This window comes from Apodemus sylvaticus, chromosome 9, assembly GCF_947179515.1.
Source record: "Apodemus sylvaticus chromosome 9, mApoSyl1.1, whole genome shotgun sequence".
Lineage (NCBI taxonomy): Eukaryota > Metazoa > Chordata > Mammalia > Rodentia > Muridae > Apodemus > Apodemus sylvaticus.
Genome location: NC_067480.1, coordinates 78,786,186 through 78,811,158, shown reverse-complemented (window position 1 = coordinate 78,811,158; position 24,973 = coordinate 78,786,186). Strand labels below are relative to the sequence as shown.

Genomic DNA, 24,973 nt, shown 5'->3' with positions numbered 1-24,973 from the left:
AGGGTATCTCTCCACCCTGTACTTCAAGTCTCTGTGAGGCTAGGTACATCCCCTCACACTGAGGCCAGACAAGGCAGCCCAGCTAGAAGAACATATCCCACGTACAAGCAACAGCTTTTGGGATAGTGCCCCGCTCCAGTTGTTTGGGACTCACATGAAGAAGCTGCACATCTGTTACACATGTGCAGGGAGGCCAAGGTCCAGCCCATGTATGTTCTCTGGTTGGTGGTTTAGACTCTGAAAGCCCATAAGGGTCCAAATTAGTTGTCTCTATTGGTCTTCCTGTGGAGTTCCTATCCCATTAGGGGCCGCAATCCTTCCTCCTGTTCTTCCATAAGAATCCCCAAGCTCCATCCACTGTTTGGCTGTGGGTGTCTGCATCTGTTTGAGCCAGCTGCTGGTGGAGCCTCTCAGAGGACAGCCATGCTAGACTCCTGTCTGCAAGCACAACAGAGTATCTATCATTAAGAGCATCAGGAATTGGTGCTTGCCCACGGGATGGAGAACTGTGGGACTGTGAAAGGCAGCCTGTGTTCTGGTTGAGTTAGCTTTAAACGCCGGAGACCCATCAGATAATTCTTCAAGGGACGGAAGGCCGTTTGCCATGGTCCCAGTCACTAGGCTCCTGACATGGGGCCTCAGCTCCATAATTCTGTAGCCATCAGTCACATAGGGCGATGCCCCAAGCCCTTGATAGTCTTTCTGGACTCTACCCCCACAGTGATCTGGCAATAGCCAGGTATGATCCTCCCCAGTTACCTGGCAACAGTCAGGGAGGCCTGGCCCACTATAAAAGGGGCTGCTTGCCCCCTCCTCTCTCTCTTACTCTTACTCTTGCCTCTCTTACTTTTGACCCTCTCTCTTGCCCTCTTGCTCCCCATCTCTCCGCATTCCCTTCCCCCTCTCTCCACATGGCCATGGCCGGCCTCTACTTTTTATCACAACTTTCTGCCAACAATAAAGAGTGCCAACACTCTTTAAAACCATAGACCGCCTTTTCTCATCTGGACCCTCCTTGGAGCAGGTCTTCCTCTAAAGAGCCTCATCTAGTCTCACACAGGAGGCCTCCCTGCGCTCCCAGCCACAGCTCTGCCAAGCAGTCAAGGAAGCCAGCCAAGGACTCTCATCCTGTGGGGCTCTCCTCCCCGCCCTTTTCCCTCTGGCCCCTGGCTAGATCCAGCCCCCTGAACCCAACTCAGTTCTCAGCTCTTCTGAGGCATCCGACACAGAGTCTGCAGGGTCCAAGACTGAGAACCCATTGTCTCCAGCCTCTGTGCGACCGACCCCGGGACTCATGAGCTAGCTTCTGCAGGTTCCCTGGGGACCCCAGACTGTGCTTCCCCACACCCGGCCCCACACCCAGGGCGGGTCCTGCAGCTTCTCACAGCCGGACTCCTGCCAGGCAGCAGCATGGGGTGCACGCGCAATCAAACTTCCCTCATCCACCTCGCCCTGCAGCCCGAGCCCTGACCAGACCCGGGCCACTATTTTAACCCACAAAGAACCTGTTTCTAAACAACAAATGAAAGATAGCTCACCCCATACATTCATTCTTTCAACAAATAGAACAGGCACCATGTGCCAGGTGCTGCCCCGGGAGCTGGGAGTTCAAGAAGAAGGAGGTAGAGCAGCTGCCCTCTCTGGTCTTCTCTGAGGTGGGCAGAGTCTGCCCCTCAGAGCCCATCCCTAAAACCGAAAGCAAGCACAGAGAGTGGATGAGGTCTGTGGCTCCTGACAGGTGAGAGCCAAACAAGACGCCACTTCAGGTCATGGACAGATGATCCCGGCCTGGGTGGAGGCCAGAACCTGGAGCCAATATTCTCGCTGCCACTTTGTCCTCAGTGACCTTTGGTCCTTTCCATGAGGTGGCTGGGATGGGTTCTGAGCAGGAAAACATGAGCGTTTTAGACTTTCTCCACGGCAGGGCTGTGTACACAGTAGACCACCCGGCCCTTATGGAGGCAATTGCACGTTTACCAGACTTTCACAGAGTATGGGCTTTCTGGAAGCCAGGCTTGGGGCTTCAGGGTGAGTTGGCAGCTCTGGCGAGCCAGGTCAGGGTCAACAAGATCATATGGCCTTGTTTAGATGTTTGGGATTTTATTTTAGAGCCTGTGTCATTTGGCTCTGGGTGTCAGGAAGCTACTTTCCACCGTCTCAGGATTGCATTGGATGGGATGGCTTCGGTGTCCTTTCAACTTGGTCCTCCCCATATTAAACATTGTTTATAGTTTATGCACATTGGTATATTGGCCTGTGTGCATGTCTGTGCACCATGAGTTTGCCTGACGCTAGCGGAGACCAGAAGACAGAGTTGAATCCCTTGGAACTGGAGTTATAGACAGTGGTGAGCCGCCACATAGGTTCTGGGAACTGAACCCGAGTCTTCTACAGGAGCAGCAGCCAGTGCTCTAACCACTGAGCCATCTCTTCAGCATGCTCCCCTCCCCCTACTGAGGGCTTTTCCTCCCCAAGGCGTTGGCAGCTGAGGTTCAGCCTCACCAACTGTCTCTTCCCCTCCTGTTTTCCTTCTCTCCCTCCTTCCTTCTTCTCTTTCTTCTCCATTCCTCTACTCCCCGTCCATCCTTCCTCCTCTGTCTATCCCCTCTCCCTACTCTCTTTTATTCTCTTTGAAGTCCTGGTCTGTCTCCTTGTTTCCTCTGTCCTCCCACTCTGTTCTTGTTCTCTCTCTCTCTCTCTCTCTCTCTCTCTCTCTCTCTCTCTCTCTCTCTCTCCTTTCCCTGTCATCTCCCTCCCTCTTCCTTCCCCATCTAGTACATCCCGGCTGAACTCCGGGATTCCATAAGAAAGCCCAGCAACCCTGCTCCTTGAAAATAGACTTTATGTCTTACTTGATGTGATGAGCATATCAAGGACCCCTTAAGGGAGATGAGATTTAGTTAACAAACAGTTCCGGGAAAGACTTCAGTTCATACTAACACACAGCCGGCTGTTGTCCGTAGATAGAACACAGATTTTTTTCCAATGGAGTTGAACTGAGGCATAATTTCATTCATGACAGCTGGAGATGTGAAGAGGTCAGGCAAGAAGGCTTCGTCATTTGGCTGAGGCCCTAAACATCCTGTCACCTCCCTGGGACCTGTGAGTGACCTCGTGGTCCCAATTCTCACAATGTAGAGCTTGTAAGAGGTCTGCTGAATTACCACCAGGCTCCCAGGCCTCCACAGTGAAAAAAATCCTCTAGATACTTTCTGACTTGAAGCCAATGTCCGGAAAGATGAGATCTTTGCAGATGTCTTGGCTTAGAGTCCAGGCCCAGGCCCAGGGTGGGCTACTTTCTACCATCCAGAGAGAGAGGGAGAGGGAGAGGGAGAGGGAGAGGGAGAGGGAGAGGGAGAGGGAGAGGGAGAGGGAGAGGGGGAGGGGGAGGGGGAGGGAGAGGGAGAGGGGGAGGGGGAGGGGGAAGGGGAGGGGGAGGGGGAGGGGGAGGGGGAGGGGGAGGGGGAGGGGGAGGGGGAGGGGGAGGGGGAGGGGGAGGGGGAGGGGAGGGGAGAGGGAGAGGGAGAGGGAGAGGGAGAGGGAGAGGGAGAGGGAGAGGGAGAGGGAGAGGGAGAGGGAGAGGGAGAGGGAGAGGGAGAGGGGGAGGGGGAGGGAGAGGGAGAGGGAGAGGGAGAGAGATCCTTTTGTGTCTCACACTAAATCTTCCCCTACAGGTTCTGTTAGCAGTGAGTGACTCTGATGGACCCTAAGGTTCTGCTCTCCAAGAATGGCTTTATACTACCTGGACTCCTGGCGCCTTGTTCTTCTTAGACATGGAGGAAGTGGAACTTTCCTTCCACCCCTTCCCTTCCCTCCTCCTAGATCCCACTGATCGAGTCCCCTAGAAAGAAGCGGAGGACCAGGGAAGCTTATCTTCCTTACTGTAGGTGCAGGGTTTTGCATGGACTGCTTTCCCACCCTCTCCCAGGAGGAGAGCTCTGTTCATTTAGCATCCCTGCCTGCTGGGCCTGACAAGGGTGCACACTGTTCTCCGCATTAGTGTGTATGGGTTTGCCTATGAAACACACAGCACTCACTTGCCAGTGGCTCAAACTATCTAGATGGCCAAAGGCTCGCTGAGAGAATGAGGCCCTAGTAAGGTATCCAGAGGCTGGAGGTCAACGTCTCAGCGTTGTTACCAGGATCCCAACCATTGCTGTCCTCTGCTGATCTCTGCCTCCCCTGAGATGGCAAGATGGATACCCCAGCTCCTAACAACATTGAGAGACCAAAGACAGGAGCAAGGTGCAGGGGAACCTTCGCTTCCCCTTCTGAAAGTGAAGGGTGTCTTTCCAAGCAGACTTCCCTCTATAGTTCATTGAATGTATCTGGGTCATATGACCCTAAGCCTCTTCCTCGACCAACCCTAGGCAAATGGGTGTGGGATAGAACTACTAGCTGCCTTGGGCCAGTCATGGTATACCCTTCATGGGAAGGGTATTAGCATCTCTTAGGAGCTCAGAGTCTAGAGCCAAGTGGCACAAATCACAACACTTATGCCCACCAGTAGCTATGAACATGTGAGTGAATTCCATCAAACACGGGCAAAGAAGGGAGCTGTTATCCGAAATCTCCGAGGGTAGCTGGGACATCAGCTGGTCCTCTCCTGCAGGACTCCTCATGTTCAGAGCAAACCTGAGTGAAGTTGTCAACGAGAAAGACGTATGTAAGTACCCGAGACAGATGAAATAGTTCTAGGAAGACAGAAACACACACAAGAGGGTCAAGCTTGTGGCTCTGGGTGTCACATGGGTCACCAGCAGGCTTCCTTTTGGCTGGGAGTTTTGGTGGGGATCAAGGCTATGAGACAGATTCACTTGGTTATTCTATGAAAAGCTAATGCTGAAGGCGCAGCACACCACAGGGATTTCTGGACAGCTCTGTGGGCTTCACACCCTAGTGGAAGGTAAGAAGTGAGTAAGGAGAGAACCCTGAGGGCGCCACCACTTAAAGGCGGGCAGGGGCAGTACCAGGGGAGCTTTGGGTGGACGCATAGACACTTAAAGAGAAGAGGGTACCATAGGTGGTCTGTTCTTTGCTGAGCTGAGTAGTTTTCTAGTGTACACAAAGCTTTGGTTCAATCCTCCACACAATTAATAATAACAACAGTCAAAGGAAGGGACGAGACCCCTGGGAACCCAGCGCGCGTGCCCTCGCTCCCACGGACTCAGTGACCGTGAGGGCTTCTGTATTGGTCACTTTTCTATTTTCTGTGGTAGAACACCACGGCCAAGTGTTTGGTGATTGCTCATGTTTAAAGCTCATGTTCGGGGTGAATTAGCTGGGATTTGTGCTTTCTTGTGGTGTGGATAAAGCCATTTCTATTGTCCCTGCAAGCAGAGGATGAAGGTATTTTTGGGTCAGACAACAAGTCTTACCATGGGAAGGAAATGGAGTGGTGTGTAGAATTGGAGGGTCCTACTCCATTTCCAGAGCTGAGAGAAAACGACTGGCCCTAGGGAGAAAGAAAGACAACAGGACACTCCGCCCCTTCCTCACTATCTCTAAAACGGTGGCAGTACCTCAGCAGCCATCCTGCTCTGAGCCCTGGGATCCTGGGGCTGAGATCAGCCTGGGGCTCCAGGTGCCGCCTCCCAGGATACTCCTCTGCTGCCTCCTAGAGGTCACTTCTAGGATAGTCCCTCCTCCACCCCTTTTTTCAAGGGACCCCTATTTTACTTTTGTCCTATTTGGCCCACAAACCCTCTGTGGTCTGTGGTGTTCAAAGCAACCCTGAAGAGTTCCCAACGAGTGTTCCCATCCCCAGCACAGGCAGGGAAGCTGCTTTAATGGGTTGGGAGTGGAGCCTTAAGAAAGCAAACTCCCTGTCTATCCTTCCACAGTGGGGCGGTGGGGGTGAGATGGGGAGGGGATGGAGGGGGAAGGATGGGAGGGGGGGCGGAAATCCAGGAGCTGATCCCAGGCGAGGGCCATCTGCGGAGTAGCAAGGGCTCAAGTCCGGGCTCTGGATTCCTTCTTCCTGCCTGGTTTGCTGACAGTGTGCAGAAAGATACACTTCGCTCACTCCCCTTTGGCAGTGCTGGGAAACCGGCTGCCCTTCTTCCCATCGACCGGCCTGAAGGACATTACTCAACCCTGAGCCACCCAGACGCCCTCAAGCAGTTCTCGCTTCTCTGATACTCCAGTTCTGGGAAATGGTGCTGTTTTCTAGCCTGTTTTACAGCATCACCTGGGGCTCACAAAAGCCCCCACTTTCAGTGATGAAGTCTAACCCCATCTGCTGACACCCCGCCCCTTGGAGTAGCAACCACGTTCAGATGGCAAGTGAGGACTGTGCCCACCGTCTCATCAAGGAGAGAGGGGACCTTCCCAGGGCCGAGAGTGAATCTGGTGGCATTTGAAGAATGGAATTTAATTTGATAGTTTATATTCTACAAAGGTTCCTCCTCTATTTGACTCAAGTAAACAGCTACCTACTGCCACAGCTGTCTCTGCGCCATAAAAGAAATATGGTGAGGGGGATGGGGGCTCAAGGGGACTACTATAGGACCCTGAGGACTGGGAGAGGCTGGCTTGGTGTGGATGAAGGCTGCGCTGGGTGTAGAAGATTGTGGCTTTCTTCTCTGGCCTCTACAGTCAAGGGTGGGCTCAGAATAAGTGTTCAATGTGCCCCCTGATCATTGATCTCCCCACACTGGGGAGTTCAGTAAAGGGGACTAAAGATTTGAGGTCTGAAACTCAAATAATCCACACAGGATCTTTTGGCCATGCTTGGAGTATGTCAGGAAACCACAAGCTGGGTCCACTCTGTCCAGGATACTATGAGGACAAGCAGACACCATTGAATGTCAGTACTCACTGCTCTCTTTGACTTTTTGAGGCAGTTTTTTCTATGTAGCCCAAGCAAGCTTTGAACTTGTGATTCTCCTGCCTAATCCCCCACTCATACCCTGAGTGCTGGCATTATAGGAATGAACCACTACGGTTGTTATCTGGAACAGAGAGGCCCACACAGTTGCAGTTGGCTCTGAGTCTTTCACTCAGCCTGGCACTCCAGGTGGCTAGGCTTCTCTTGTAGGAAGGTGAGGCCACACAGGGTCATTGCATGTCGAGAAAGTACCCATGCTGTCTCCCTTGTCCCTGTTCCCCAACAAAGCTTTCCTTGGGGCAGAATGAAAGCACTTTGATATGTTTCCTTGAAGGTAACAAGTCTATTCTTAGCCCTGATGTGACATCTGGCTTTCTTTTCCTCAGAACTCATCTCTGAGGGCAGGATGCAGACCTTAGCAGGGAATCGTGCAGGCTCAGAGGTGATGGTGGGTGGTTATTGTGTCTCTTTACTGGTTATTTCTTGATGTAACATCCATAACAAGATATGACTGAGGCAGGGGCTATGGGTGTAGGGAGGACCTGGGGCTTGTTGCACATATGCATGTGTTCGCAAATACATGCACACACACACACACACACACACATACATGCACACACACACACACACACGCACACCCACATGCACATGCACACACACATGCACACCCACACGCACATGCGCACGCTCGCGCACACACACACACACACACACACACACATTTCCAACCTGCCTCCCACAAAGGGTTGGATCCTTACTCATCAGTGAATACACAGAACCCCTATGACACCCACCTCCTGGTTCCCCTTCCAAAATTTAGGCCATATGAATAAATTGGCATTATTCAATTTGCTTTGCATAGCCTTGGGAATTTTTATACAACCATCTCATTAAGAGAGATGGTAAAAGCTGAGGTCATGTGCCACATGTACTCTTAGAAAGAAAAGCTTGTGGGCTTGGAGATGGATCAGTGGGTAAAGCCCTTGCCTTGCAAACGCGAGGACCTGAGTTCAGTTTCTAGAACTTCTATTAAAATGTTGGCTATGGTGGCACATCCTTGCAATAGCAGCATCAGGCAGGTGGAGTCAGGGAGAGTCCTGCAGCTCTCTTCTTATCTAGCCTCACCAATATGCGGAGTGGCAGCTTAGTGGACATCATACTTTAATGACACCTGAGGTTGTTCTAAATTCATATGGTAACGTGTGCATGCATGCATGTGCATGTGTGTGTGTCTGCATGTATGTGCACACACACATGGGTATGTGCTTCCTTACAAACCAGGACTGGAGGACCAGTTCCTCGCCCATTTGCCTGTTCTTGAAGATTATAATTAGCCTGTAGAGAAACATCCCTCCACAGGCTCATGTGTCTGAACACATGGTCTTCAGGTGTTGGCACTATTTGGGTTTATTGGAGAACCTTTAGGAAGACCAACCTTGCTGGAGTATGCCATGGGGGCGGGCCTTGAAGGCTCATAGACCTCTACTTCTTCTTATCCTCTGCTTTCTGTGTGTGGATGAAATGTGGTCAACTGGCCTCCTGACCCTGTGACCGTGGTCTCCATGTCTGTAACTGTGCCTTTCTGACTCTCTTGCTTTTGACCATGGTGCTTTGTCACAGCAACAGGAAACTAACAAGTATTTTCTTAGTTAAGGTTACTCTTGCTGTGCTAAACACCATGGTCAAAAGCAAGTTGGGCAGGAGAGGGTTTATTTGGCTTACACTTCCACCTTGTAGACTGTCACCAAAGGAAGTCAGGTAGGAACCTGGAGAGAGGAGCTGATGCAGAGGCCATGGAGGGGTCATGCTTATTGGCTTGCACCCCAGGGCTTCCTCAGCCTTATTTAATTTTTTTTATAGAACCCAGGACCAGCAGCTCAGGGATGGTGGCACCTCCCACACAGGGCTGCCTGCTCCACATCCATCACTAAGAAAATGTCCTACAGGTTGGCATACAGCTGATGTTACAGAGGCGTTTCCTCAGTTGAGACTCCCTCCTTTCAGAGGACGCTAGCTTGTGTCAAGTTGGCATAAAACTAACCAGCAGAAATATGCACTGGCCTGAGTTCCAGGCTTCTCATCTGTCACTGTGTTGTGACCAGACATCTGATGCTCCCTCAACCGTGACTTCACCACCATGATGCACTTTATCTATGGAAGCTGTTTCTGTCAGGCGTTTTGTCAATGTGATGTCTAAAGTAACAAATACATCCCATCATTCTGCTCCCTCACCTGCCTTCCTTCTCATGTCAAGCAGGCTGCGGCCTGCCTCAGGCCTTTGCATGTGTGGGGCCATTGACTGTCCTCTGGGAGACTGAGAGACCTGAGGTGGAAAGGGAATGGGTGACAAGCTGGTGATCACGCCCAGCACCTCTCCTCCATCCCAGGCCCTCTTAGCCGATCTCAGCACCTCTCCTCCCTCCCAGGCCCTCTTAGCCGATCTCAGCACCTCTCCTTTATCCCAGACCATCGTAGTCCAGCTCCCCTCAAGATTTTCCAGCTTCTCTTTATGCGTTGTCGTTCATTTCTGTCCCTGCCACTTCCCGCACAGAACTAGTAGGTAATGGACAGGCCATCAATTAGACTGACAGCCAAGTCTCTGTTGTCCCTGGCAGTCCGTGCAAAGGGTCAAAGGTCAGGTGTCCCATCCCAGCAGGCACCTGCACCTTCTCCTCCACACTTGCGCCATCCAGCTGTTGTTTCATGCAGAGCAAATTGCTGCCCAGCCTCCTGTGCTGTGAGAAAAAAAAATACAGATGAGGGTATCTTGCCTGGGGCTTAGGATGAGCCGGTCCCTTTCTGTGAAGGCAGTGGGTGTGAGTAGGGAAGGCTGATCCAGGATCCTCAGTTTGCATGTGGCCTCACCTCCTGGGTGTCGATTTTTCTCCTCCATAAACCCTCAGAGTTGAACAAGATCAGTAGCTTTTACATGATGTTTACAACTCCCTGGGGAATAAGTGTGACCCAGGCTGGATTTTACATGAAACCTGGGAGAACGAGACACAAACAACTCCTGGGAGAGGCTTGCTGGAGTTTGTACACACTGGAGGGCTACGCTTCCGAGAGAGAGAGAGAGAGAGAGAGAGAGAGAGAGAGAGAGAGAGAGAGAGAGAGAGAGAGAGAGAGGAGCGAGTTCAGTGGGAGCAGCTCTCGCTTCCGTTTCCCACTCTGTGATGAGTAACTGTTAAGATTTCACAGGGAAACCAGCCCATAATTCCAGCACTGGGGAGTGGAGACAGGAGGAGATCCAAGGTGTCCTCGGTGACATAGCAAGTATGAGGCTAGCCTGGGATATGGGAGATGCTGTCTTAGAAAAGCAGCTCTGCCCCGCTCTAGTAAATATCTCATTTGAAAGCTAGGTTTAATGGTGTGAGCCTATAATCCCAACACGCGGGAGAAGGAAACAAAGAACGAGGAGTTTGAGGCCAGACTTCATCACATACCAGGCCTGAAGCTAACTCAGGCTACATAAGACCCTGTATCATTATCTTCAAACCACGAAAAGAAACTTTACTGGAACAAAGGCTTCTTCCATGGATACTTGAGACAGCCCACAACTCTAGAAGCCAAGGCTCCCAGATTTTCCTCCAGTTTTGGGCTTTGGCACATATTTCTTTTGCCCACCAGGAACAAACATGCACCTGGTGCTATGAGGCAGGTTTGTTTTTTTTCCACTGAGCGAGTGAGACTATGAGAGACACCCGGTGCCTAATGAAAGCAGGTGGGCGGGCACAGCCTTTGTGGACCAGTATGACACTGTGTTCAGCACACAGGTACCCACTTGGACCCACTAGAGAGACATAGGAGACCCTACTGTGACACAGCCATTCACGGGAGGAAGTGTGACAAGGACACGTGGACCCTGGAACACTGGAAGAAACAAGTTGTCTCAAACCCCTGACCTTGGCACCCGAGTCTGTGCCTCTTGTCTACCTGTTAGCAGCAAGCACAGCGAGCCCCCTGTTCCGTGGCACCTTTTCCTGACCTTGATGAGTGGGGCACACAGTGGAGGCTTCAGTGAGAGGGAATGCAATGGAAGCCAGAGGGGAGAAGCCCACGAGAACCCATGGGGAGAAAACCAAGAGTTGAGATACAGTACGACTCGGGGTCCAGAGATGGCTCAGTCAGGAGAGCCCTTGCCATACAAGATTGAAGCCCTGAGTTCAGATCCCTAGGATTACATAAAAATTAGCTCTAGGGGTGAACATGTATAATCCCAGCACTGGGGATGTGGAGTCAGGGGGATCCCCGGGAGTTTGCTGGCCAGCCATTCTAGCCAATTCAGGATTTCCTATTGCAAAAAGAGACCCTGGCTCAAGGAGGAGAGAGATTAAGGAAGACAGTGGACATGATGCTCTGGCCTCTGCACATAGAGACACAGGTGTCTTTGTGTCAGAATATATAAGTTCTCACATGAACACAAGCTCACACTTACAATTAAGAATGAAGAAATAAGTACCCAAAGATACGGCACAAGTCACCATGGGTGAATTGACTTGACCCTGCTGAGGTGATGGGACACAAAGCACAGCCTCAGTGGGCAGGGTGAGTGGGGCTGTGGAGGGGTCAGGCTGGCTGAGGGCTGGGCTGGGCTGGGCTGGGCTGGGAGCCCGGGCTGATGGAATATGGGTGCATGCGTGTGTGTGTGTGTGTGTGTGTGTGTGTGTGTGTGTGTAACACAACCTTCATTTTGATGTGGGGTAGATGCAGTGAGTCATCTGGAGTGGTTGTTCCCTGCCTAGAACCTAGGGGGTGGAGAAAATCCTCGGGGAACCTTAGGAATTCACAGATCAAGACAGAAGGAAGTTTCCCAGAGAGGCAGACATTTAAGATGCATCATCTCTTTAATCTTTCCACAACTTTGTCAACTAAAAGAGGAGGAAGTGGGCTGAGTGACTCAGTGGTTAGAACCCTTTCTGACTACGCACGGGGACTTGGGGCCTGATCCCCTGCACCCACCTTGAAGATCCAGGAGCCTTGACGTTCCTGCAATCTGAGAGGCAGAGATAGGAGTGTCTGGGGGCTGCCGGCCATCCGGTCTAGGCAAATCAGTGAGCTAAAGGTTCAATGGGAGAGACTGTCTCAAAAAAGAAGGTGGAGGATGGTTGAGGAAGACACTGGGCATCAGCCTCTGGCCTCCGTATGCACATGTACGAATGTACACACAAACAGAGACAGAGATCAAGACAGATGGAGAGATGGCATAGCCCCCAACCCATGGTTTACATGTATCAAAATGGGGAGGGCCACACGCTAGTGGTTGTGGGGGTCTATTTGAGACTCACTGTCCTGTGAAGGGACAACATGACCAAGGCAATTCTTATAAAGGCAAACATTTAATTGAGGCTGGCTTACAGTTCAGAGATTCAGTCCACTATTGTCATGGTGGGAGGCATGGCAGGGTGCAATCAGACACGGTGCTGGAGGAACTGGGAGTTCTACACCTTGATCTGTAGGCAGTAGAAAGGGACTGTCTTCTGCAGGCAGCCAGGAGGAGGCTCTCTTCTGCGCTGGACAGAGCCCAAGCATAAGAGGACTCAAAGCCTACCCACATAGCCACATGCTTCCTCCAACAAGACCACACCTTGCCCAATAAGGCCGCATGTGCCACTCCCTATGACTGAGCATTCCAATGCATGAGTCTATGGGAGCCACCACACTCACTCTGGGATGAGTGTGCTATTGATTTTAGCTACTGCTGGCTTCCAGATGGGAGTCCAGCGCTGGATTATGTAGACCGCTTCTGTTTGCATCGGTCAAACACAGACACAGGTAGCCGCAGCAACATCAGGACCAAGGGTGTTTGGAACCATCCAGTGGCTTGTGATTTGCTGAACTCGTCCTAATGGGAATTTCTTTTCTCACTCACCACAATCTAGTTTTTCTTTAATTTCCCTCTTTAATGTGTCCTTCCTTCTCTCAGACTGCTCCCCAGGCGACACACAGGCTTCTGAGTGTGGGGCATGCTGGCATTGCTCAGACGACTTTTCAATGCCTTCCTACAGCCTAGGGTGCTGCCTGCCTGCCAAGGATTAAAAAATTATAGCACTGTGACTTTCCCTGCACTTTCCTTTCTCTCTCGTTAACAGGAAAGGAGGTATATTATGTCTTTCCCTTGTGCAATCCCCCCACCTCTCACCTGGGCGGGTTGCTGCTCAGCAAGGAACAGCCCCACTTGCTAAGGCTCACCTAGAACAGCTAGAGACTAGTCCCCAGAGGGATGGGAGTGGATCCCAGAGCCTCAGACTGAGCTTGACCCTAATGGCTCTTCTAGCAACATTCCAACATTGTGCCAGGGACACGGCTTAGCTGGAAGAAGGCATGCTTCATATGCATGGAGCCCTGAGTTCAATCTCTAATGTTGCAAGAACAACTGTCATGGGGCACCCCTGTCAACACTGTACTAGGAGGAAAGTGTGGGATGATCTGAAGTTCAAGGTTGACCTCAGTTATGTTGGTAGCTTTAGGCTAGCTAGCCTGGGCTGCATGAGCTCCTGTCTCAAAAAGGGAAAGAAAACCAACATTCCCTAGGGAAGCCCTGCTGCTGCTTAACACAAATCTCAAGCACATAGACACATCATCCGGCATGAAGATCAATGCACGGGAAAGCAAACTTCTCAGAGGTGAGCTGTTCGCAGAAGGAGCTGTTGGAAGTCTTGCAGGAGAATAGTACTAGCTTCTGCAACAGTTATGATATAAAAAGAGTAAAGCCTGTGTTGTTGACCATGGCAGGACTGCCTAGGATGAAGCTCAGGGTTGAGAGATCTTATGGTAGTGAGCTTGGGTGTCAAGGAACAGAGTCTGGGAACGGCTACTCATGTGACCCTTCTTGCTCTGTACAGCCTTGGCATCAGTGGCAGGGCAGGGACAGAGGGCACAGCTGGACATGTCTGCAGCAGCCTGGGGGTGCATTTCCTTCATCGTTTTAGGGACCTGGACTCTTATACAACCTGGTCCTCAGCTTTAAGCAGAAAAGAATTTCACGACAAGCCAGTATGATGCAGCGCTGGAATTCATTGAACAGAGAAAGGTATCCAGGGAACGAATATGGCAAACCCAAGAGTGTGGGAATGGATGTCTCAAGAGACACTTGCAATTAAGGGTCTTAGCAGTAGACAGATGCCATTTTGATAACCCTTGTATTCCATCTCAAAGACCTACTAGGAAGCTGCCTCCCCTTTCTTTGCCTTTTCAATAAGAAATGAGGGTAACTCTGTGGGTGTTTTACATGAATTGTAACCTGATATGGTAAAACCTGGAGCCACTAGGGATTTAGGACACGCCCTTTCTTTGTTTCTGGTGAGAGTCCCAGATAACAGCAGGCTTATAGCTGGGAGGGAAGAGGGGCCTTAAATAAATGTTACTACTTGTGTTGGAATTAAAAAAATATTTATGTGTATGTGTGAGCATGTGTGCCATTAGAGTCAGAAGAGGGTATTAGATACACCAGATCTGGAGTTACAGGAGGATATAAACCATCTAGTGTGGGTCATCGGTACCAACTAGTGTCTTCTGGAAGAGCAACTAGTGCTTTTAACCAGTGTTAAAATTTAATCCTATCAGTCTTGCGACTCTTGAGCCTTAGCTTGTGAGAGCTTTCGACTAGACTCCAGGGTGAGGGACCCCTTTCTCATCATTTTTCTTGCCCCTTTATTGTGCCTCGGGCAGATGACCCATGAGGCAGGTGGCCCGTCCCTGTCAGGTCACTATATGTCACTGACTCCTTTTGGGAACTGCCTTTGCCCTCTGTGTCACTGCTGTTTTGTGTGGAGTGGTAAACCAGCATGCGGTCCCTGAAGGGCACACCCAGGCACAGTGGTCACTCCTTACATCCTTGGGGTCTCAGCTATAGGACCAGCTTGCATAAAGGCTTGGGACTTTGGGCTCCACAGACAACAGTGATAGCATGGAATTCCAAAAGATAAAGGAGGGTTAGGTGCAAGGGACTATTGAGCAGATGCTTTTACAGGTAACAGTTCCTACATGATTCTAGATGCAGTCACGCTGACCTTTAAAAGCAACAGCTGGTCGTGGTGATGCACACCCACAGTCCTAGCATTCATGAGGACTTGGCAGGGGCATCATGAGTTCCAGGTGAGTTTGGGATAATAGTGAATTCCAGGTCATCCTGGGCTCTACAGTGAGAGCCTGTCTCAAAACCAGTAACACCAACAGCATGCATGGGATGTAGCTCAGTGGTAGGTCGCTTGGATCTCAGCATCCTCAAGGCCATGGGTTCAATCTCCAGACAGACAAAAGCAACTCCTGTCCCCTACAATACAGATTCCGTGGCTTCAGGACAAAGAGGTAACTGGCCCCATGCAGGCTTATCACCTCAAAGCTGCAGAATCCTTGTCCTCTGGGGCTGAGATCTTATTTTTTTCCCTCCCAGGTAAGCACTGGGAATGATAACTAGCAACATGCTAAAGAATGTGCCTTTTATTCTGCTCAAGCATAAAAATCTTACCTGGAGGCTTCCCTGTTGGGGCCTTCCAATCTTTCCTGAGCTTTAATACAGAGAATAAATTCAATTCCAGCACTTAGCGGCTGCCGCGTGGTGGGTGCTCTACACACAGTTGCTGAATAAATGCTTTATGAGGCGGCTGTCTCCATCACGTCTAGGGGTCTGATGGAGAGGAAGTCGGCTTTTACTGCCTCAAATGGCCTAGCCTGCCTTCCTTGTATAAGGAGAATGAATTGTGTATGTACAGGGAACAGATCTTGTCTCTGCAAAGAGGGTGGATCTTGTTAGTGCAAAGTGAACAAATTCTGTTTGTGTGGGGAGCATGGGAGACGTGGCTCAGCCTTGATCAACAATCCATTCCTAGGATTACCCCATCCCCTGAAGGAATGGCCACTCCCAGGTGGGGGTTGGGACAGGATCTGTGCAGTCTCCTCCAGTTTATTTCTCCATCCACTTAAGGGTTTAAAGCAGGCTTGGGGGAAAATCAGCATAGCAAACAGAACTGTCCTGTTCATTTGGACGAGCACCTACGGTGCCTTGACGTAACTGGATGCTCTCAGTGGGCTGCGGTTCCCAGGAGACTGCTGATGCAGAACAAGGAACTAAAGAGTCTAATTCTCAGAGTTGGATGGGAGGCACTGCAGGTGAGAAGCCAGAAGGACAGCTGAGAAGCTGAACTTCCGGTATCCAGGGGAGGATGAGCAGATGCAGTTTGTACTGGGAAAGCAGGGAAAGCGCCTGCCTACAGGGGCCGCTGGGTGGGGCAGGTAGGCAGGTGTGTGAGGACAGGACAACCACCGCCATTTATACAGCTCCAGCCAGCTGTACAGCATAGTGCCTTGAGACAGTACAGTTACTCTTTACCCTCCTTCTGAAGATGGGGAAATGCGCATGAAGGGGTGAAATAAGAGGAGTTTATACCCTGTCACTTCTGCCCAGGTCTGAAGGACTTATGTCACACATACTTGTCACACTTGCTGTTCTGCCTCAGAGACACGAAAGGCAGAGGGCAGAACAGCTCACAGAATACTAATGCTGAGTGATGACAAATGGCCTTGGTCTCCCATCCAAGGAGTGGCTAGGATGTAGCTCAGTTGATAGAGTGCTTGCCTGTCATGCACAAAACCCCGGGTTCAAGTCCCAGCACCGCATAAAACCCACAACGGTGGTGTGTGCCAGTCGTCCCAGCACTTGGGAAGTGAAACCGGAAGCAGCAGGAGTCCAAGCCATCCTTTGCTACACAGTGAGTTCAAGGCTAGCCTGAGACACAGGAGCCCTGTCTTATCTATAAACAAAGGCTCATAGGATAGGAACACGTGCAGCTTTATGGTCTACCCAGAGAATCCTCTAGAAGGAATGAGTCAAGGTCCTGAGAGAAAGCAGGTCGTGACAGCAGGAGACTGAAGAAGCAGTAGGGAAATTTGCAAGAGGGAAGCTGGCAGTAGCTTGTGTGGCGTGGGATTGACCCAGCTTCCTATGATTTTGACGCTGCAGGCACAGCCCCCCTCTGCCCTTCCAGCCCCCCTCTGCCCTCCCAGCCCTCCCTCTGCCCTCACTGCCCCCCTCTGCCCTCACTGACCCCCGCACCCCCCCATCCTCAAGTCGGTCTCCTCTGTTTGCAACTGTCCTCCCAGCAATCTTACACAACCCGCAGTTTGTGGAACCTCACTCCCAGACCACAGCTCAGGTGACCACATAAATCTAACACCTGCTGTTGTGCTTGCTGCTCCCTGCAGTGTGTTTACTGAGAAAATCAAGGCTTTGTTCTGCATGACCAAGCCTTAGTGTTCCGCTGGTGGAGTAACCTGTACGGGGTCCTTTAGTACTCACTGGGTCTGGGCTTCCCATGACTATCCTGTACCATCCTCTCCTTCTCAAAGGAGAAGCCATCCTTTACCCCCCTCCCCTGATTTCCAGAACCTGGAGCAGTGCCATGGGGCAGGCACATGGGGGAAACGTTTTCAAGGGTTGGGGCTCACTACACAGGGCCATGTTCCCCAGGTAGTCTCTAAAACGGAGTGGCTTCTGCTCAGCCTGCTGCTGGTGAGGTTGCTGGGTCCTCTCCCAGTTCTCTGTACAAATCAGGACCTCTGCATGCCAGGCCCATGTTGGGAGTCCTCTTATTTTCAGCCAGAGGACTCCTTCATGAAGGCTCCTGCCAACTTCCATATCCTGAGCCTGCTGTGACTTTCTGACTCTGGAGAGAATGCCACCTCTTCAAGTGTCACACCTTTGAGAAGCCAAAGCATGGAGGTTGACAGAACCATTGCTGCTGAGGTCACCCACAAGCACGTGGCAAATGACACTCACATGACACACACCTGACACCCACTGTGTGGTAAGGTCCTGTGTAGCTCCTTCTCAGGCCTGTTGTCACACTTCTGCACTTTTCTGACTGGGAGCTGAGCCTAGGTCTGCCTCTCTCCTGCGCTCCTCCTGCCCTCCTCCTGCCCTCCCCCATCCACTCCATGTCCTCTTCTACCCTCTCTCCTGTCTTCCCCCTCCTGTTCCCTCCCCTGCCTTCCCTCCTGTCCCCCTACCCTCTCTCCTGTACCTCCTTCTCCTGGACCTCTTCTCCTTTTCCCTTTCCCACCCTCTCTCCTGTCCCCCCTCTTTCCTGTTTCCTCCCTCCCACCCTCTCTCCTGTCCCCCCTCTTTCCTGTTTCCTCCCTCCCACCTCTCTCTCCTGTCCCTTGCCCTCTGTCTTGTTCCCCTCTCTCCTGTTCCCTCCCCCACTCTCTCTCTGTCCCCCCACCCTCTCTCCTGTTCCCTCCCTTGCCCTCTCCATGTCCCCTCTCTCCTGTTCCCTCCCCTACCCTCTCCATGTCCCCCCACCCTTTCTCCTGTCCCCCATTTCCTGTTCCCTCCCCCACCTTCTCCATGTCCCCTCTCCTTTCTCTCCCAAGGGCCATGGGTCTGGGCGGTCTCCTTTAATCATTATTTGTTCCTCTTCTACTGGTTTTCAACCCCAGGGATAGTTTTGCTCACCAAGCCAATTTGAATTAATTTTGCAGGGACAATTCCACGAGACAATATATCAATTGGTGTATTAAAATCAAGATGTATAGCATCTCCCCCATCCTTCGCGTTCCTTAATTTCTTAGTTCCCTCAAAGGCACAATCAAGTGTGGCTGGCATAATTTGTTCTTTATAAACCCCGACTGTTCGTCGCGTGTGTTTGTGACTTGGGAAAGAGTCCTGGCAGCTCTTATTCCTGTCATACTTTCTTTATGGCGTTTGGTGACTGCAGCTCAGTGATTAAGGACACAGTGAGATGGACCCGCAGGACACAGATTCCCTGCTTGGTGGCTTTTCTAGGTCTCCATCTATCCCCGCCAGCCCTCTGCCCTCTGGATCTATCATCCAGCCACATTGTCACTTGAGGGTCCGAGCCACCCAAAGCAGCTGGTGATGCACGCTCGTGGCCTCTTTTGCAGGATGCAGCAGAGAAGCTCAAGGGATTTAAACAGCACAGAGAGCAAGCACCCATGGGGACAGCTGTGCTCACCGTGGGCATTATGGGTCCAAGTTCTCAGGGGACTCTGTCATTTTTGGTACTGTGGATATAATTAGTTAAGATATCCAAGCCCATACAGTGATTGTTTTTGATAAAGAGGGGGCATTTCAAGGCTGTAGAGATGGCTTAGCAGTTAAGGGTTCACACTGCTCTTGCAGAGGACCCGAGTTGGTTCCCTAGCACCCACTACCAGTGACTCCCAACTGCTTGTCACACCAGCTCCAGAGCATGTGACACCCTCTTGTGGCCTCTGTAGGCACCTGCACTCATAGGTACACATTCCAACCCCCACAGACATACACATAAAATTAAAAATGAAAACATTAGCTGGCTGCTGCTGATGGATGCCTTTAATCCCAGCACTTGGGAGTCAGGCAGATCTCTGAGTTTGAGGCCAGCCTGATCTACATAGTGAGTTCCAGGGCTATTATACAGAGAAACTCTGTCTTGAAAACCAAAATAAGAGATAGATAGATAGATAGATAGATAGATAGATAGATAGATAAATGGATGGATGGATGGATGGATAGCTAGCTAGCTAGATGGATGGATAAATGGATGAATGGATGGATAGATGGATGGATAGATTGATAGATAAGTAAATAAAATAAAAGTATTATAAAAAGGGACATTTGGACAAAGAGATGTACACACATGGAAGGAGTCTCATGTGAAGATTAAGCCAGATTAGAACACGACACCTACAAGCCAAGGGATTCCAGAGATAGCTAGAAATCTCCTGAAGCTAGGAGAGAGACTTGGGTAGAGTTAACTTCCCAGACCAGGAGGAACCAGGCCCGTCACACTGGGAGCCTCCAGCTCCCTGACTTTAGAGCTATGAGGTGGTGAGCCTCGGCTGTGAGCCTCCTTTGTCATGTGCCCCACCGCCACTGAGCCTCCCTCATGAGCCTCCCCAGGAGCCTCCCCATGAGCTTCCTCCGCAGCAAGCCTCCTCTGCTGTGGTGTCTGCTGTGACCCTCTGGTGTGAGCCTTGGCAGGCACAGGGAAAGCCTGAGAGTTTGTGTTAGTCACTTGTTGCTACAACCAAATGCCTGGCAAGCAAGGAGGAAGACTTTTGACTCACAGTTTGAAGTGACGCGGTCTGTCCCGGAGGGGAAGGCCTCTGAGTGTGAGTGGCTCACACGTTGGTAGATGAGAAAGTAGAGGAAAGGGAATTACTAATTTGTCTAGCTTTCTCCTTTCTCCCCTTTTATACTGTCTGGCACCCTAGCCAGAGAAAGGGAACCACCCATATTCCAGGCAGGTCTGCCCACTTAGTGCCCTCATAGATTTCCCCGTGGATATGTCTCCTACATCCTTATCGTGAAGAAGACCCACTCCAGAGTGCGTCAAGGAGGGTCAAAGCTTCCTGTCTCTGGAGAGACAAACCTGAGCTGTGCTTTGTAGGGCCTTCCAGAATCGTCCAGAGCTTGGAGACCCAAGTTTCCTAAGTAATGACTCCTTCACCAATGTAACTTAATAGATTTTTCTTTCTTTGCCTCCTGACTTCAGTCACCTCCCATCGCAGTAAGCGACTGCCTCCGGAGCTTTTGCTTTGAGGCTTGCTTTTGAAGGAACCCAGATGGATACAGGATAGCTCAAGGAGATGATGTATGGGTACACTGAGAGTGTGTGGCACATGGTAAACACCCAATTCATTTTAGTGCGTGTGATGGGCCATTTGTAAAGTGTGAGTGATGGATAGTTGGCTACAGAGTTCGAAAGAGAAGGTACACGTGCATATATGTCAGTCCTCTAAACTGGTCAATATTTTGTGAGGGGAGGAGTTGTCACTCCACAGACACGGTGATGTGTGGTCTGATCTCACGTCTATTGGGGGGGGGCGTGTGAATTCATCAGCGCATCCACAGTCATTGAGAATCCCCTCCCCCAGTGTTCAGTTTTCACAGGAGTGGTATGCACATGTGCAAATGTCCTAAGATGGCGTTTAAGGGGCAGCTGGTCTTCCACTGACATTTCAGCTTCAACATCTAGTCTTGGCTGGAGCCGGACAGCCCCCCTCTTCTGCTTCCTGGGATGGTTTGGTTTATTTCATCTGCTGCCTGGCTGCTCAGGTACCGGGAAACACAGCCACAGTCTCTAAAAGGGGGCGAGCCCAAGCAAACCCACACTTTCCCCTTCTCCACACTGATAGCCAGTTTGCTGGGCCCTTCCATGATGCTGAAGTCCGCCTGGCTTTGTTGTAAAATGCATGGGAGGCTGTGTCTCAGGGTGCCTGTGGTGCTTGCTGAGGGTAAGACCTGCTTGAAGAAGCTCTCCCAAGCTGAGGATGCATGTTGAAGAAGGTAGACAGAGTCCTTGTCTGTATAAACAAATAAATTGTTTCCTGCATTTACAGCTCTAATAAGGATACTCATAGCAGACAGTTTACTGCCGTGTGATTTGTCCTGTCGACTGTGGGCAAGTCAGCAAAACCCCTGCCTTCTCCCTACTGATTGGCAGCAGGTACTCTGTTCAAAAATGGTTCCAACAAAAAGCATCTTTAGGCTTTGCCAAGTGTAACCTGGGGGGATAGCATTGCCTCGGACTGAGAACCATTGTCCTGGAAATTCTGTGAACAAAGGAGACGGGGCTCCAGCTTTCTAATCCTATACAAAGCCAGCTTGCTATGTAGTTGAGAACAGGGCTCTGTGGTGACATCACCATGTGACATTTCATTTCTCATCCGCTGACTTTGTGACCTTGGATATAAAACGGAATTCAACTCATACCACTAGCTTCCCATTGATTGTAAAGTAAAACCCGTGCTTAGTACAGCAGTCTACCAGAACTAAGCCTCGTTCTAAGTTCCCCGTCGCCCCCTGCTCTCCTGCAGCCCATGTGAACTCCATTCTGCTCCCAGAGTAAGTAAAGCTCCTTCCAGTTCCTGCCACAGGGGCCTTGCACTTTCTGGTCCCTTTGCTAGAAAGAGCAGCTTTCCCTCAGATTTCTGGGTATCTGGCTTTCTTCTGTGGCTCACTCTTCAGCTCTCTACATCCCCTCAAAAAAACCTCCTCTGGCAAATGTCCTCTACTCATGCCCAGCCCAGTCATTCTCAGTGGCTCTCCCTGCCCTCATTTGCATACCTCTTCACTATGCCCCACCCTCATCAGTCTCATTTGCATACCTCTTCACTATGTCCCACCCTCATCGGTCTCATTTGCATACCTCTTCACTATGCCCCACCCTCATCGGTCTCATTTGCATACCTCTTCACTATGCCCCACCCTCATCGGTCTCATTTGCATACCTCTTCACTATGTCCCACCCTCATCGGTCTCATTTGCATACCTCTTCACTATGCCCCACCCTCATCGGTCTCATTTGCATACCTCTTCACTATGCCCCACCCTCATCCATCTACCCTCTTCTCATTTGCTATGTATATCCATCCATGCCCATCAGTGTGAGCTTCATGAGAGCAGGGCCTGCTACACAATTGTCTCTAATAACACACTTTTACAATATACTAGTTACTAGTCTCAAAGCTATCCAAGAGAGGAAGGGTTTATTTTGATTATAGTTGGGGAGAATATGGCGAAAGGCATGCTAGCAAGTGTAGGGGGCAGCTGGCCATACCACATCTACACTTAGGAATTGGAGGTGGAGCAGGGAAGGGGATGGACCTAAAACCTGAGGGAGGGGGCTGGATCCCAAACTCACTTCCTCCAATGAGACTCCACCTTTTAAAGGTTCCTCAGAAGGTCATCTTCCTGAGGACACATATGGGGACACAGGAGGTCATGACGGATGATCCACAAAACCATTCCCTTCTCCATTCACTTGTTACCTTAAAAGGGTAAACTGAGGCAGATAATGAGGAACGAAAAAAATATGCGAGGTGAAAATTCTTCTTTGGAAAAGAGCTTCCCAGAGTGTACTGGCTGGTTTTGTGTGTCAACTTGACACAGGCTGGAGTTATCACAGAGAAAGGAGCTTCAGTCAGGGAAGTGCCTCCATGAGATCCAGCTGTGGGGCATTTTCTCAATTAGTGATCAAGGGGGGAGGGCCCCTTGTGGGTGGTACCATCTCTGGGCTGGTATTCTTGAGTTCTATAAGAGAGCAGGCTGAGCAAGCCAGGGGAAGCAAGCCAGTAAGAAACATCCCTCCATGGCCTCTGTGTCAGCTCCTGCTTCCAACCCTGCTTGAGTTCCAGTCCTGACTTCCTTTAGTGATGAACAGCAATGCAGACATATAAGGTGAATAAATCCTTTCCTCCCCAACTTGCTTCTTGGTTATGATGTTTGTGCAGGAATAGAAACCCTGACTAAGACACAGAGACAGTGAGAGACACAGAGAGATAGACATAGAGAGATAGACAAGCAGACAGACACACACAGACACACACAGACACACACAGACACACAGACACAGACACACACACACACACACACACGCACACACACACACACAGAGAGAGAGAGAGAGAGAGAGAGAGAGAGAGAGAGAGAGAAACCCAAGGCAGGTATGCAGCTCTCGAGGGCCAGTGTAGTGAAAACACCCGCCTAAGGCAGAGAAGCAGCCAGCCAGGACTCCACCCCAAAGCACGCATCCAGGCTCCATTACTCAACTTTCCGCACCCCCATATTCACTCTATCTTCTTCCTCAGCTGTCAATCTGGATGTCTCAAAGAGACACAAGTTAACTATCTTAAAGAACTCTGGATTCATCTTGTCACCTCAGCAAACGTTGCTTCCCAGGGTGTTTTTTTTCCCCCTTCATAGTGAATGACTACAGGGTCCAAGGTGTTATTCCGAGACAACATTCTTATGCTCCCAACTAATTAACAGACTGTGTTGTGAGTTAAATTGTGTTTTCCCCATAGCTGTTGTGAAGTTCTTACCCTGGGTACCTACGGATGTGACTCTCTAATGGATCTCATTAAAGGGAGCATGCTTAGTTCACCAGGATGAGCTCTAACTCAGTGTGACTTCTGCCGTTAGGGTGGGTGTTCAGTGGGAGGAAACTCCGGGTTCTCTCCCCCCTTCCACTGTGGAAGTCCCTCTCCACTTGATTTCCTCTGTCTCCTTTCATCTTTCAATTCCTCGGCAGCAAGTTTTTATGAATGAGCCCAGATCCTAGTGAAAGATCTTGTCTCAAAAAACCAAAATCAATCAAAGATTGATACCCAAGACTGACTTCTAGCCTCAACAATTGAATGTACACAACCTCACATCCCCTTTTCAAATTGACACGTAAAACAAACACTGATGGCCAAAGGTCCCATGGACATGTTAGATGGGGTTACTAACTAGGCATAAGAAGTAGGGAGAACTGACCCTTGAGGCATTGCAGGCGTGGCTTCTGTGTGTCATGTGTGTCGCTAGGTGGCAGAGGAGAGGCTATGTCTACCCTTAATGTCCTGACCTATGAACGTCTGAATAGTTTATTCCCTGAAAAGAGTGAACCTGAGACAACCAACAGGACAACCGCCTGGACAGGGGGCAGACAATTCCCAAGATGACCCCGGACAACCTCGGGTCATATGTACAATCAGGTCATAGCACCCCCGAGAACGACCACTCCTGAGATGACCCCAGATACTCAGAGACCCCGGGCACCATTAAGAGGAGTAAGTGAGTGGTGGAGAAATGGAAGAGAAAGAGAAACAGAAGAATGTGGGCAGTATGAAGAGAGGCAGAGCTGGGGCTTGGAGGGCAGCGAGGCACGGCCTGATGTGAGTAGATGCCACCTGAGGCCATGGTGGAGTCCATCAGAGGCCACGTTTGGGTCATTGACTCTGCAGCAGCAGGGGGTCTCTTACCACCAAAGGTCAGGTGTTTGTCCCTGGTCTCGGTTGCCACCTGGGGATGGGTCGATGTCTGAGGGCTGTGCAGAGGTGGCCTCAGCCCTTACCTGTGTGTCACGGAAGACTTGGCCCTGGAGTCGTGAGAGCAGAGAGCTGATCCTTCCCCTAGCCAGCTGGAAGAACAGTCACACACACTGAGGAAGTTTGGGGTGAGCCAGATTTTAGGATACAAGCCTGGGAGAGCTCGCCCTGGTTGTGGGGGTTGGGATGGGTTGGGGGGCTGCTGGTAAGAGCTCAGACACCTCTCAGACCCAGACACAGGGATTTGAACTGTCCCATTCCAACATCTATCCCACTAATGAACTGCTGGAGAGCGCGAAGGTGCTGGTCTTACAGATCCAAAACTACAGGATC

At 50.7% G+C, this 24,973-nt stretch overlaps 1 non-coding gene across 1 annotated transcript; it reads left to right on the top strand.

Moving 5' to 3' along the window:
* The first annotated feature begins 24,083 nt into the window (after nucleotides 1-24,083).
* Nucleotides 24,084-24,210, top strand: LOC127693154 (small nucleolar RNA SNORA17). Its single transcript, XR_007979627.1, has one exon. It is a non-coding gene; the product is annotated as a small nucleolar RNA SNORA17 (small nucleolar RNA).
* Nucleotides 24,211-24,973: the final 763 nt, after the last annotated feature.